Source organism: Zonotrichia albicollis, chromosome 15, assembly GCF_047830755.1.
Source record: "Zonotrichia albicollis isolate bZonAlb1 chromosome 15, bZonAlb1.hap1, whole genome shotgun sequence".
Classification (NCBI taxonomy): Eukaryota; Metazoa; Chordata; class Aves; order Passeriformes; family Passerellidae; genus Zonotrichia; species Zonotrichia albicollis.
The window spans coordinates 18,698,117-18,711,266 of NC_133833.1; the positions used below are offsets into that span (position 1 = coordinate 18,698,117).

Sequence of the window (13,150 nt, forward strand, 5' to 3'; positions counted from 1 at the left end):
CCTTTGGAGGCTGTCCTCCCTTTGTGTCATGGAGACGCTGGCTTAGGTCTTGACGGAAAGCTCCTCTGGTCCTGCTTGCTGTTTCTCTGGCAACTGAAAGTCTCAGAACATCCCAAAGAGATGTGCACTGATTCTTGGGCTGCCACACTGTTGTTGTGTTGGAGCTCTGGCAGTGGCCTGCAGCCCGCTGCTCTGCAATGGCCTGCAGATGTCGAGCCCAAAAGAGGCCCCTTTGTAACAATCCAAAGCTGCAGTGGGACAGATGTTTGCTCAAGCTCCATGCTCCCTTTAAGATTCCCTGAAGAAATTTGGATAGCCACATCCCAGTACAAATGAGATGCAGTCACTCCCTTTGTCAAAATCTTGAGGCAGACCCAGGAAGCATCTTGAAAGCGGAACAAAATCCTAGATGGGAGGGGGAATAAAGTGCACGCAACTCCTCTGCAAATCAACTCTGTTCACCCATGGAATCATGAGCCTTGGCTTAGCTTTCTTTTGTGGTGACTCAGCACAGACATGTCGTCTGATGTTCGACAGGACCGTGTCTTTCAGGAGCTTTAGAATGGGCCCATCAGACTTTGGATTTATAGGATTGGATTGCATTTCTGCCATATGGAAGATCTGAAGAGCACATGTGAGTAGGAAATAGGTTTCCCTTAGCATCCCAGGACAATCTCAGCTATTTTTTATTTTGAGGAGATTTTTCACAAGTAGTGGTGACTTGAAGGCATCCCAGGATTTGATTGCCCATTCTGAGTCACAGTATTGCAGGTTGACTTTTTAACCCAACACTTTCAAACCCAGGGATTACCCAAATGGATTTTCTCAAATTTCTACGAATTTACCTCTGCTTTGTGAGCAAAGTTTCCTTACAGCTTTTTGATCAACTCACAGATCTTCTCATTTCCCCTACTTTGGCCTTAAGCATCAATGCACCTCTTTTTGAAATGCAGCAAAAATGCTACTTTGTGTAACTTTTCTTGCATGAGATGGAAATAGTCAGTTGTGCTATGCTTTATAGCATACTTCATACATGTAGGACTGAAAACAGACCACAGGAACTTCTCCCAGCATTAGAAAGTATGTAGAATAGCATTTTAAAGATGTCCTGGCAATATTCATTGTATGCTTTATATGTAACTTTATTAAATTTATACTTCAGAGTAAATGTTACCTTGCAGGATTTCAGCTCAATTATAGGAATTGATTTCCAGCAGTCTAATTTTCCTGTAAGACTGGACAGGGAAACTAATCATTTAGGAAAATGTGTTTTCCACATACATGTGCAGTACTGTCATGTCTGGCTTATTCTTGAAATGGCTCCATCTCGTTGACTGAGCCCACAAGAAACTTAATTTTTCTTGAAAAGAAAGTAATCTGATCCATTAAATTACAAAATGGCATCTGAAACACCACTCCAAGGTACTACATACTTCTAGGACCAACAGCTCCATGGTAGATTCCTGCTGTGGATGCATCCCTCAGAATTAAAATCAAGCATCCTTGGGAATCTCGAGTTTGATTCAGAGATATCATAGTCAAAAGTCACATCTTGAAACACAGCTCCCATCAGTTTCAAAATAAAATAAAATTCTTCCATATATGTACAATTTAGAGATGAGGAGGAAGGGAGGGAATGTACTGGAAGATTCTGAGAGGAGGAAAAACATACTATAAAACTACTAATCCTTGTTCATTATTCCACCTGAGTGAACTCCTTGCTGTTCAATTATTAGAGTTAAATTACAAAATGATCAGCCACTTATTAAAGTTTAAAGGGTTAACTTAAGAGTTATGTTCCCTCCTTCCCATACCACTGCTCTGGGGATGGGGCACATTGTCACTCATTTCTAATGGAGTAGAGGAATATATTACTTCAAGTGGATTCTGTCCAAGAACACAATGTGAGCTATTCTAAGTAGTAATTAAAGTTGCAAGAACTGAGAAATTTGTCAGAACCCTATTTATCCATTGCTTTTTGATTCTTGGTCCATAAATTCCTTTGACAAGCCAGATTGTACCTGGGACTAAATTTTCAAATACACTCATGTTTCAGTATGTCCAGCTCTCTCAGTTGCTGAGGGTTGGACATTTATACATTTACTCAGACCCCTGGTGCTGAAACCAGCCTGACTCATTTCATCTCCTCCTGTCCTGGCTGATTTCCCCTCTTCCTCTTCCACCCATTGGCTTTTGTCTCCCACCAGCCCCCCCTGTGAAGAGCCTGGCTCTGTGTTCTCCATCCCCTCCTCGCTGGCACTGCCAGGCTGGCATGAGGAGCCCCTCAGCCTTCCCTGCTCCGGGCTGGACAAGCCCAGCTCCCTCAGCCTCTGCTCACAGCCCAAGGGCTCCAGCCCCACCTCGGAGGCCCTTCCCAGAGCCTGCTCCAGCTGCCAGACATCTTTCCTGCCCTGGGCAACCCAACCAGGCCACAGTGACCTGGATAATCCCCATCCTTGATGTCCTGGTCACACAGCCCTGGTCCCTTGTCCCCTGTCAGGCTCTGGGGTGGATCCTGTGGAACATCCTTTGGTGGAGGCTGTGGCTCCAGGTGGGCCGGGGGGATCCCGGGGGACAGGGACCCTGCTGGGCATGAACAGCATTGGACTTGTTTGGAGAAACTGAGAGGGGGAGCTGGGGCAGAGTGACCAACCCAGTGACCTGACACAGCCCTACTGGGATGTCACACAGCCCCTCTGGGATGTCACAGCCTGCTCTGTGATGTCACAGCCCAGTCTCTAATGTCACTCAGCTGGTCTCTGATTTCACACCAGAGTTTGTGATGTCATAGTCTGCCCTGTGATGTCACAGCTGGGCCTCTGATGTCACAGATATGGCCTATGACATCATAGCTGCTCAATGACCTTGCATAACCACTCAGTGATGTCACAGCCTACTCTGTGACCTCATGTTACCAGATGATAAATTGTCTCCACCAGCAGAGCTCACACCTGGAGCTTGTTCTCCACAACCCCAGGCCTGTGGAAACCACACAGTGCCCATTGTGCGAGAAGGGGAACTGGAAACTCACCACCCTCAGTGTCCTGCCAGCTCAGCCAGGCCCACAGGAACATTGCGACCAATGACCATCCGGGACCAACAGAGAGACCTCCAGGACAGAAGAACACATGGGATAGGGGGAGGGGAAATATGTTAATGATTTTCGAGACATGATTATCACATGTGTGAAAAAGAATAGAAAATCACCAAATTTGCAGATGACACCAAGCTGGGTGTGAGTGTGGATCTGCTGGAGGGTAGGAGGTCTCTGCACAGGGCCCAGGACAGGCTGGATCCAGGGCCCAAATCCAACAAGGTAAGGTGTAACAAGTCCAAGTGCCAGGTCTTGCACTTTGGCTCAACAACCCCTGCAGCTCTACAGGCTGGGGACAGAGCGGCTGGACAGCAGCCAGGCAGAAAGGGACCTGCAGGGACTTATGGACAGAAGGCTGGACATGAGCCAGCAGTGTGCCCAGGTGGCCAAGAGGACCAATGGCTCCTGGCCTGGATCAGGAATGGTGTGGCCAGCAGGAGCAGGGCAGGGATTCTTCCCCTGTGCTCAGCACTGTTTGGGCAGCACCTTGAATGCTGTGTCCACTTCTGGCCCCCCAATTTAGGAAGGACACTGAGGGGCTGGAGCGTGTCCAGAGAAGGGCAACAAGGCTGGGGAGGGGTTGGGAACACAAGAGCTGTGAGGAGTGGCTGAGAGTGAGCGGGGGTTGTGGACAGCTCAGCTAGAGAAGAGGAGCTTAGGGAAACAAGGCTCAGGCCACAGGTTGGACTTGATGATCTCCATGACCTGTTCCACCCTTGTTGATTCTGTGATTCTCTGAAACCACCCTTGGAGCAGTTGCAGGAGGAGCCCTGCAACTCCTCTTCAGCAGCTCCAGCAGCCCAGGTCCCTCAGCTTCTCCTGCCAGCCCCAAAGCCCATCCTGTCAGTCCTGCAGAGCCTCTGCAGCTCCTCCTCACTGCCCAGAACAGGGAGCCCCAGAGGCAGACACAGCAGCCCAGATGTGCTCCCTGGCCTGGGGTGCCTCTGGCAAGGGAGCAGCCCCAGGCACTGCAGGAGCCTGCAGACAATTCCTGCAGCACTTGTAGGATGATTCTGCTGCCCAAGGGACGTTCCCATGGGACCAAGTCAGGAACTGCAATGGGGAGTGGGGCCAGAGAGGAAAGGGCAAACAGGGATGGACTGTTTGCAAGGGAGGGAACAGGGGTGGGCAGTAGGAAGAAATTTGTAACAGGAAAGGAAAGAAAGCAAAGGTGAAGCCAAGGAAATGCTGAGGGCAGTTTGGGGGTGGCTGCCAGAAAGCCCTGGCTCTGAGCAACAGCGTCTGCAGTGGGACAGGAAACTCCCAGCTGATGGGAACAAACTTTCTGGCTGACTGCAGAGGCCAGGACAAAGCTGAGTGGTTTCCCGGGTGTCCCCCAGCCCTTGCTGACCCCAGGGGCAGATGGCATTTGTGCTCCCTCAGGTTCATGTCCCCACAGCAACAGCATGGGGGTGCTCCCCCTGCTGTGTGCAATGCAAACAGGGGCTGCTGAGCCAGTGCTGCCGTGTCTGTGCCTGCAAGGATGGGGCACCTGTGTGACCTGGGGGAGAGGCCAGGGCTGCAGTGGGGGGATGTTGTTGGCAGCTCCATGAGGACGCTCTGGGACGCTGCCCTGCGCTGTGGAGCGCACTGGGGATGGATCAGCCCCTGCTCTACTGCTCCTTCCCGTCTGCCCCAGGGCCCTTGCAGAGCACCAGCCATGCTGCCCTCAGCTGCCATGGCAACCCTGGGACAAAGCGGTGCCAGGGCTGTTCCAGGTACAATTGCAGTGACACTCTCATTGGCGACACCAGGTGCCATGGCAACGGCCACGGGGACCAGTTTCTTGGTTTGGTGCCATGGCAACCAATGCCCGGCCCCGTTGCGATGGTTGGTGGCCATGGAAAGCTGCCCTGGCCCCTTGCTCAGGGCTGGTGTCAGTGCCCAGAGCCAGAGGGGATCCCTTGCTGGGGTCTGTGCCATGGCCACCTGCCCTGTGCCACGCTGGCCACTCAGGCACCAGGAACCAGCAGCCAACGGCACTGCCAGGGCCAAAGGCCAGGTCAGCCAGACAGAAAGGGGCAGGGCTGGGCACTGTTTCCATGGCAACCGGCACTGGGGGGACACCTGGGTCACCTGGCCTGGCAGTTGCCATGGAAACCCCTCAGGGACTGAGGGCACAGCCCCTGGCACTGAGACACTGCTGGGCCGGGTGCTGAGCACAGGGCTGAGTGCGCAGAGATGGTTTTGTTCTTGCTGAGCTGCAGCACATCCAAGGCCTGTCCTGCCCCTCATCAGCCACGCTGGGGAGGGGCTGGGGCTGCAGGGGAGCTGGGCAGGGGACACAGCCAGGACAGGGGACCCCAACTGACCGCGGCCATAGCCCAGACCAGAGCACATCATGCTCAAGGTATGAATGGGGGAACAGGGAGGAAGGGGGGAATTTTGGAGGGAGGGCTTTTGCCTTCCCAGGGAACACATAGGCAAGAGGGGGCCCTGTTTCTCCAGTGGGCAGGGTCACTACCAAAGACACAGACACCAACTTAAGGAATTGTGTCTTTTACATCATGCACAGCTGCAAAGATTTACAAAAGAATAAGCTCAGCAAAGTACATCATCATCATTAGCAAAGAATTACAAAAGAAGCTCAGCAATCCATCATAACCCATCATTACATTTTGATGACCAATCCCTTGGTGAAACACCAGAGGTGTTTGTGGCAGACAAAGATTCTGGCTGACTATCAAGGTACACCTTACAGACAGCAGTAGTACTTTAGTGACACCGTTCTTCATTCTTTCTTCTCAATCTCATTCCAATTAGGAACAAGAATTCTGTTGTGCATGGAGCTGGCACCTTTTTAATTCCAGAATAATGCCCCAAGGCCCTTTGTTGTTCAGCTTTACCATGCTGTCTGTTGTTAACAAGGCTTGGGGGGCCCTTTCCCCTCTGGCTGGAAGGGGCCGGGTCCCAGTCCCTGAGGGGCACCCAGGCTCCTGGATGGAATTCCTGTGCAAGTCCCTCAGTGTCACAGCAGCCTTCAGATGGAGCCCCGTGGATCAGAGCATTTCCCAAAGGGGGCCTTGGGGCAAACAGGGAGATCTGGTCTGGCAGAATGGGTAAAACAATATCCTGTCAGATCTACTTGTTCTCACACAGAATCCTTGGCTGCAAGGACACATTCCCATTGTTCCTGCCCAGGTTTCAGGACTCAGAGTTGTCTTTCCTAGAAGCTGCTCCTTCAGCTGCCTTGGGAGGGCCTTTTGGCCCTCAGACCCACATTCTGTCTCCATTATTAGGGCTGCTGGATCCAAACCCTTTATCTCCACAAACGGTGGTGACTGGAGCTGGATCTCCTTTTTCACAATTGTTCTTAAAATTGCAAGATCAATAATTGTGCTACCCTGTCATAGGGTTGAATAATCCAATCTTGTTCATTAAAGTTTAACAATTACTGTAATTTCTCCTGGATATTCTGCATCAATTCCTCCTGCCATGACAGGAACCCTTTGCAAGGCCAAGCTCCAAGGGAGCAGTTCCCAAAGCAAAGTGTCCTGGAGGAATCTGAATTCCGGTGTCAGTACTGATAGCTTTCATTTGATTTGAATTTATCCTAATGAATTCCAATGCATGAAGGCCCAGCCCTGCAGCCTCTGGGCTGGCCCTGCCAGGGGCCATCACAGCCAGAACAATTTCCCAGGCAGCCCAAGTCTCACTGCCCATGGTTGGATTTGCAAATTGGGGGCAGCCGTGCACAGCCAGGGGGTTCCATTTCCCCAGTGGGCCATTGTGAAGGGCACGGAGCACATCTGGGAGATGGGTTCTCCATGGGCAAAGGTTCCCATCTCCTCACTTTTTTCAACTGCTCTTTTAACGACCCCTTCACCCATTCAACCAATCCTGCAGCTTGTGGACAGTCTGGTACATGAAAAACCCTGCAGGCAAAATCACTGTATTTTTCACAGGAACAGACAAAGCACTCCGCATCACAGTATCAACACACCCTGTAAAAATAGCCAATTTCATATCTTTCTCCTTTTTCCGTTGTATACAATCTCACAAAGTTGACCACTGACATTAGGGTCCTGGCCAATCCTGTTCTGTAGGGTATTTAGTGTTACATCCCTGAGCAGCCAAAGCTACCAAATTAGTATTGTCAGCACTATTTCACATTATTATTATTTTATATGTACATATTGATATAGAAATATAGATATAGACATGTATATATATATATATATAAATAAATAAATATATATATAAAAACATACATTAAGGCCTTATTATACTATAAATCTGTATATAGTTATTTATTATATTGATATGTCACTTGCGCAAGTGCATATGAGCTCAAGATTGAAACCTTTTTCTGTTGCTCAATGTGGGAGCATTCCAACAATAATTGTTCCTTCTGAAGGTGCTGTTTCCTATGTACTCTCAACAAATTCATCTTTGTCTGCCCAAACCCACAAGTTCTTTTCCTTTTCCATGTGCAATTTTTGGATGCATTTGAAGCCATCCAGGGGTGCAGCTTCTTTTACCCGACTGCGCCACTGCTCCCACGGGGCTCCGACCTCAGCCCACTCCAGAGCCAGGGAACTCCAGGAAAGGGCTTCCCAGCTGGGAATTTCTGATGGGACTGATTCCTCACATTTACACTGAACAAGTGACATTTTGTTGGGATCTGGCCAGACTGTGCCAGTTTTGTTTTACCAGTGGGCAGGGTCAGCACCAAATTCCTTCAGACTCCAGCTGAAGGAATCAGTGTCATTTCCTGCAGCTCAGAGCAGCAAAGAATCACAAAAGGAGCAGCTCAGCAACGCACCCAACCATCCCCACCAAAGATTGCAGCAGTGATGAACAAAGATCCAGCAGCATTTACCCTCAGCCTTTACCATCCCCCAGACCCACACAGCAGCTGGGGAAGCTGTCACAGCCAAGGGCTGCAGAGCCACTCCTGGGCACTGGCAATTCCTGCAGGTGCCTCCAGCCCCAGGTGAGGCTCCAACCCCACTGGGAGAGGGCCCAGCTCTGACAGTGCTGAATGAACAAACTGACAGCACTGCTAGTGTGGCAACATCTGCTTTCATCCTCCTCTTCAGTTCCTCCCAAAGCGTGGCCAGGGCTCAAGGAGGAACCAAGGGAGGTGACTATGACCATACAGCCCCAAACAAGGCCAGATGTCAGATATCATGGCCTTGTCTGGCTTCTAAACACACAAAGGTCAATACATGTTTCACTAAGGAGTGGCTACACCTATCACAGTGCTAATGACCATGCATATTTCATTAGGGAGCAGATACAAAGATAACCTTTGCTTGGAAGGTTCATCCAGAGACCACCTTTGGCTCAGGGCCTGCGGTCCAGGCCTCACTCAGGGCTGTTGTCCAGGCCTTGTGGACACTTCAGGGACATGGTTTAGTGCTGGGCTTGGCACTGTTGGGTGATCAGCTGCACTGGGTGAGCTCAGAGGGCTTTTCCAACAGAAAGGATTCTGTGATTCCATGATTCTATCCACTGCATTGAGCTGGGGCTATTTTAGCAGCATTACTTTGCTCCAAAAGTTCCCTCTTGCCCAGTTCCTGTGGCCTGAGGCGTCAGCTCCTTCAGCTCCTGGTGCTGAGCTGCTCATGCTGAACGAGATGACTCAGAGAGAAGAACATAGTCCATGCAATTCCTTCTGGGACACGGAGAGGGGAGGCTGTGCAAACAGGAGCATTGTTTGCTGTGGCCTCCTCTCTGCCCTTCACGCCTTTCAGCGCTTTGAACCAGCCAAGAGCTTTCTCCAAGAGTGCAATGAAGCAGCTGTTCCTGCTCCTGGGCCTGGCTCTTCCCAGTCTCTGCCCTTGCCTGATTCTGTCCCTCTTGCTGTGCCCTCTGTTCCCCCAGGGCTCGCTGGCTGCTGCCCAGGACTGTGGCACTGGCACAGATCCAGTGCTCCAGAGCCTCCTTTCTGTGCCCTTGGAGCTGCCTGGGCACAGCAGCCTTTTCCATCTGGAAGCTCCCCATGGACAGGGAGTGCCCAGCTCCGTTCCTTGCACAGCCTCCAGGAGCCCAGGGCTGCCATCTCCAGTCCCTGCTGGCACTGGGGGCTCCCAGGTGCCTCAGGCTGCTGTGACACCGCTGCCCACGGGAGGGAAGAGGGGCAGGGGCTGTGCTCAAAGTCAGCTCCATGTGCTGCTGCTGCTGCTGCTGCTGCTGCTGCTGCGGGGTCATTTGTGCAGCCCTGGCCCAGAGTCAGGGATCAGATTGATGTCGAATTTTGCCCCAAAAGGCGAGAATAACTGCCTAAGAGACTCAAGTAAGTCAGCATAGACAGGAGGTATTTTATTACGACGCGTCGGAGAATTCACAAAAGGGATTTCTAGCTATCTCATGACAGAAGCAAGCTTTTATACAGTCTTGGGTGCAGGGTTACATCATATTCATAAGAGGCGTGGTGTGGGCAGAGTGTGGGCGGAGACATCTATTTTGAGGATTATTCTTGGTGGTCCTTCCGTGCCTTCATTGCGGGCAAGGGTCTTCTGATGAGTCTTCCTCTTTAAACTTTTGAACTCCTATCCTAATATGGTCAATTCCCGGTGTACTTGGCTTGGTTCCCATGGCTTGGCACGGCTCTTAGGGTCAGTTTGACATTGGCACGGCTCTTAGGGTCAGTTTGACATTATTAGCTCTGATCATGCTTAGCTCGACAATTCCCTTATCCCTATCTCTCTTTATTGTTTGCCCTGCTTACCAAACTTCAAACAGAAGGATCCACCAGGATTGCTTCTGGATTAATGAATAACCTATCATACAGCATTATCAGTAATTCCAGGATTGCTTCCGGATTAATGAATAACCTACCATACAGCATCATAAGCAATTCCTGAGTGTGGGTGGGGGCGAATCCCCTTGTACCTAACATGAGAGAACCCGCCGGTGATATGGGATATGGCTCTAGTGTTAGGGGTCGCGTGAGTAGCTAATGGGATGGGAATGGGATAGGACTGCTCAGGGTTGATTTTCAGTCTGTGGCTCTACCTAAGCATTTTGATAACAAAATTATGTTCTTGTGCAGTAGTAAAATGCTGATCGGATGGGCAGTTTGGGGCTTCAAGATCCTGCCAGTCTCTTCCAGCCCTGGCTGCTCAGAGTTTGGGCCTTGGAGCCTCAGGTGGCCAAAGGCAGCTGCTGCTGGTCCCTCTGTGTGCCCAAGTTCAGCAGTGCTGCTCCATCAGTCTGTGCCCAGCAACGGGGAAAAGCCTCAGCCCTGCAGGGCCAGGAGCTGCCAGGCTCTGCCTGAGCAGCTCAGCCAGCAGGAAGGGAGCTGCTCCACACAGGAACCAGGAGCAAAGGACATTCCTTTGATAGGACATCTTTTCTATTGAAAGGAAAAAAAAAGGAAAAATGGAAAAATAGGTAAATTGTAAAAAATAAGAGTAAAATCTAAGTGTTAGAGAAAAAACATAACATACAGTTAATGAAAAAAACAAAACATAAATGCAAGGTTACATTCTTTGCATTAAGAGGTAAATGACCTTTTTCAAAAGAGAACTCAATTCTTTACATTGTAAATGTGCTGATGGCATGGATCCATCTTTGTGACCTCAGTAGCCTCTTAAAAGATTTTGGGCTTTGTTTCCAACATTGGTATTTGAAATTGTGGTTGAAGCAAGAGGAAATTCCTTTGTGCCCTTCCAGCTCCAAGCAGGACTGGGAATGGAAACTCTGTCAAACCCCAAATCCTTAGGAAGATGACCTTCCTTCTCAGCCTGGGAATGAGCTGCATATTCCTGTTGAAACTGTCAGGGATATAATAGAGACACAAAGTCCCACTTACGGCTTTTTGCTCTGGTCTGGAGGTGCAGAAGGGCAATTCTCCATCCACCAGCTCCAGACTGCACTGCCTCAGGAGCACGGCCCACTCGCCAGCTTTGGCCCACTCATGGCACTTCTAGAGGAGGAAGAAAGTGCAATTGCACAATTCCAGCCAAAAAGGAATGAAGAGTGGGACAGACAAAACACCCTGTACAGATCCAGGCGTTCAGCTGGGACTGCGGACAGTTTGGGTCCTTGCCAGTTGGATCTGTGTCCCCAGCTGCAATCTCTGGGCCTGCAGCAGAGTCTCACTCACCTGCCAAAGCAGAAAGCTCAGGCGCTGTGCTCGCAACGGGCTCGTCTGATGCAAAGCTGTCAGAGCAATGTGAGGGCAGAGCCAGCCCAGCTGGGCCCAGGGCTGAGCCCAGCAGAGCCCTGGCAGAGCCCAGAGCAGCCTCAGCACCCGCAGAGCCCGGCTGCAAGGAGAGAAAGCAGAAACCACCCGTCAGCTGAGGGCTCTTGTCCCCTTGTGCCAGGCCATGCTGGCTGTGCCCAGAGCTGTGCCCAGAGCTGCCCATCCCTGCTGCCTTTGGCACAGAGCAGGAAGGCAGGACATGTGCCCAGCCTGCAGCCAGCCACGGCACATCCAGCCCTCAGCAGCTGCCCAGAGCAGGATGCTCCTGTGCTCGCTGCCAGCTCTCAAAGCTCTGATCCCACCCTGGCAAGCACACAGGGACTCACCTCACGCCAGCCACAGCTGGAAGAAAAGCTGCTCCCAAACCATGGTCTCAGCCTTCTCCAAGCGCACGGCCCATCCACGCCACAGCTGCTCCCCAGCACTTCCCCGTCCACACTGGACCACCTCGAACACTTTCTCTGGAAAAACAAACAACACATTATTGAAAAGAGATTCAAGACGAAAAGGGAAAACAGAAAAACAGTAAAAACTCCCATCTCTGTAAGGGTCTTGAGGAAGGCCCAACCCCTACATAGTAGGGAAAAACCCAGCCATGGCTGAGGGAAGCCCACACTTTCTCTCTTCCCCCTTGCACTGCCCCCCAAAATCACAGTGATCCCAAAGCAAACAAGGGCTGTGGAGCAGCCCAAGCCCTTCCTTGCCTGCACAGCAAAGCAGCTGTGCACAGGTTCTGGAGCCCCACCTCTGCTCCCACCATGGGGTTTGTTTGTGTCGGGCTGGCTGCTCCAGCCCCAGCCCCAGCCCGGGGCACGGTGGGTGCTGGGGGCTGTTGGCAGGGCCAGGAGCCCACTCCCATTTCGTACCCACCCCAGCCCATCCTCCCAGCCCTGCCAAAAGCAGCTGGGCAGCGACTGAAGAATGAGTTGCATCTGCCCCAGCAAAGGGAGAACCTTTGGCTCCCTGTCACGCTGGGTCATGCCCAAATGTGGCAGAATTTCCCCAGGTGGGGACTCATTTGCAAATTCCCTGTGGAGTTTGGCTTTGAAGAAGGTGCCAGAATCAAAGTCCATCACCTTCAGCCTCCAGTGGCCAGGCTGAGAAAGAGCTTGTCATCCTTGATGTCACCCTCACTGTCTCCAGCAGCAGCAGCATCCCCACCCGGTACAGCTTCTCCAGGGGCTCCTTCTCCTTCCCTGCGGGCAGACCAGGCTCTCAGGGCTCTGCCCAGGGCCCCAGCTGTCAGGGAACCAGGACAAGCAAAACCAGATGGGATGGTGGCCACCAGTGCTGGGCAGAGCAGCTCAGCTCCAGCACAAGGGCTGCGTGTTCCCATCCCATGACCCCGGTGCAGTGACACAGGCAGCACAAAAATTCTGGGTTCCTTTGCTTCTCATTACCAAGGCATGTGTGCAGCTGGAACTTACCAGGGCCCTGGATATTTCAGGGACCTGGAGAATCATTCCCAGCAATTGGGAAAATCCTACGTGCTCCATCCACCCATAGATGAGGTCTCCAAAATTGCCTCGAAATTGGGTCCAACTTCTGGAGGCCAAAAAGAGCAAGTCCAAGTGACTTGATGATATTTTTAGCCCAGAAAGCCCTGCAGCTGATGGCACACTTCACAATCAGCAGGGGACACAGCCAGGCCAAAGCCCAGACCTCTGCTGGGAGCCTTTCTCCTCAAATACCCTTCAGACAAACCTCCATGCAAGTCACTTGGGAAAGTTTCTTCAAATTATCCATTTGTGGCACATGACTACACAGGCTTATGTGAAAGATTCTAAAGCAGCTGCTGTCGGGTCAAAGAGGCAGCACTAAGAGTCTTTGTCATCTCTTTGTAGCTAAATCCCACTTTGGGGGAGTTGAAGGACTTTGGAATGAGCTAGAAAGCGGACCTC

The 13,150-nt window shown here is 51.3% G+C and overlaps 1 long non-coding RNA gene across 1 annotated transcript; it reads right to left on the reverse strand.

Annotated features, from left to right (window-relative positions):
- Window positions 1-9,592: 9,592 nt before the first annotated feature.
- Window positions 9,593-12,736, reverse strand: LOC141730922 (uncharacterized). The gene is made up of 5 exons (XR_012582797.1): window positions 12,326-12,736; window positions 11,576-11,710; window positions 11,151-11,310; window positions 10,857-10,970; window positions 9,593-10,397 (listed from the first exon to the last, which is right to left on the reverse strand). It is a non-coding gene; the product is annotated as an uncharacterized LOC141730922 (long non-coding RNA).
- Window positions 12,737-13,150: the final 414 nt, after the last annotated feature.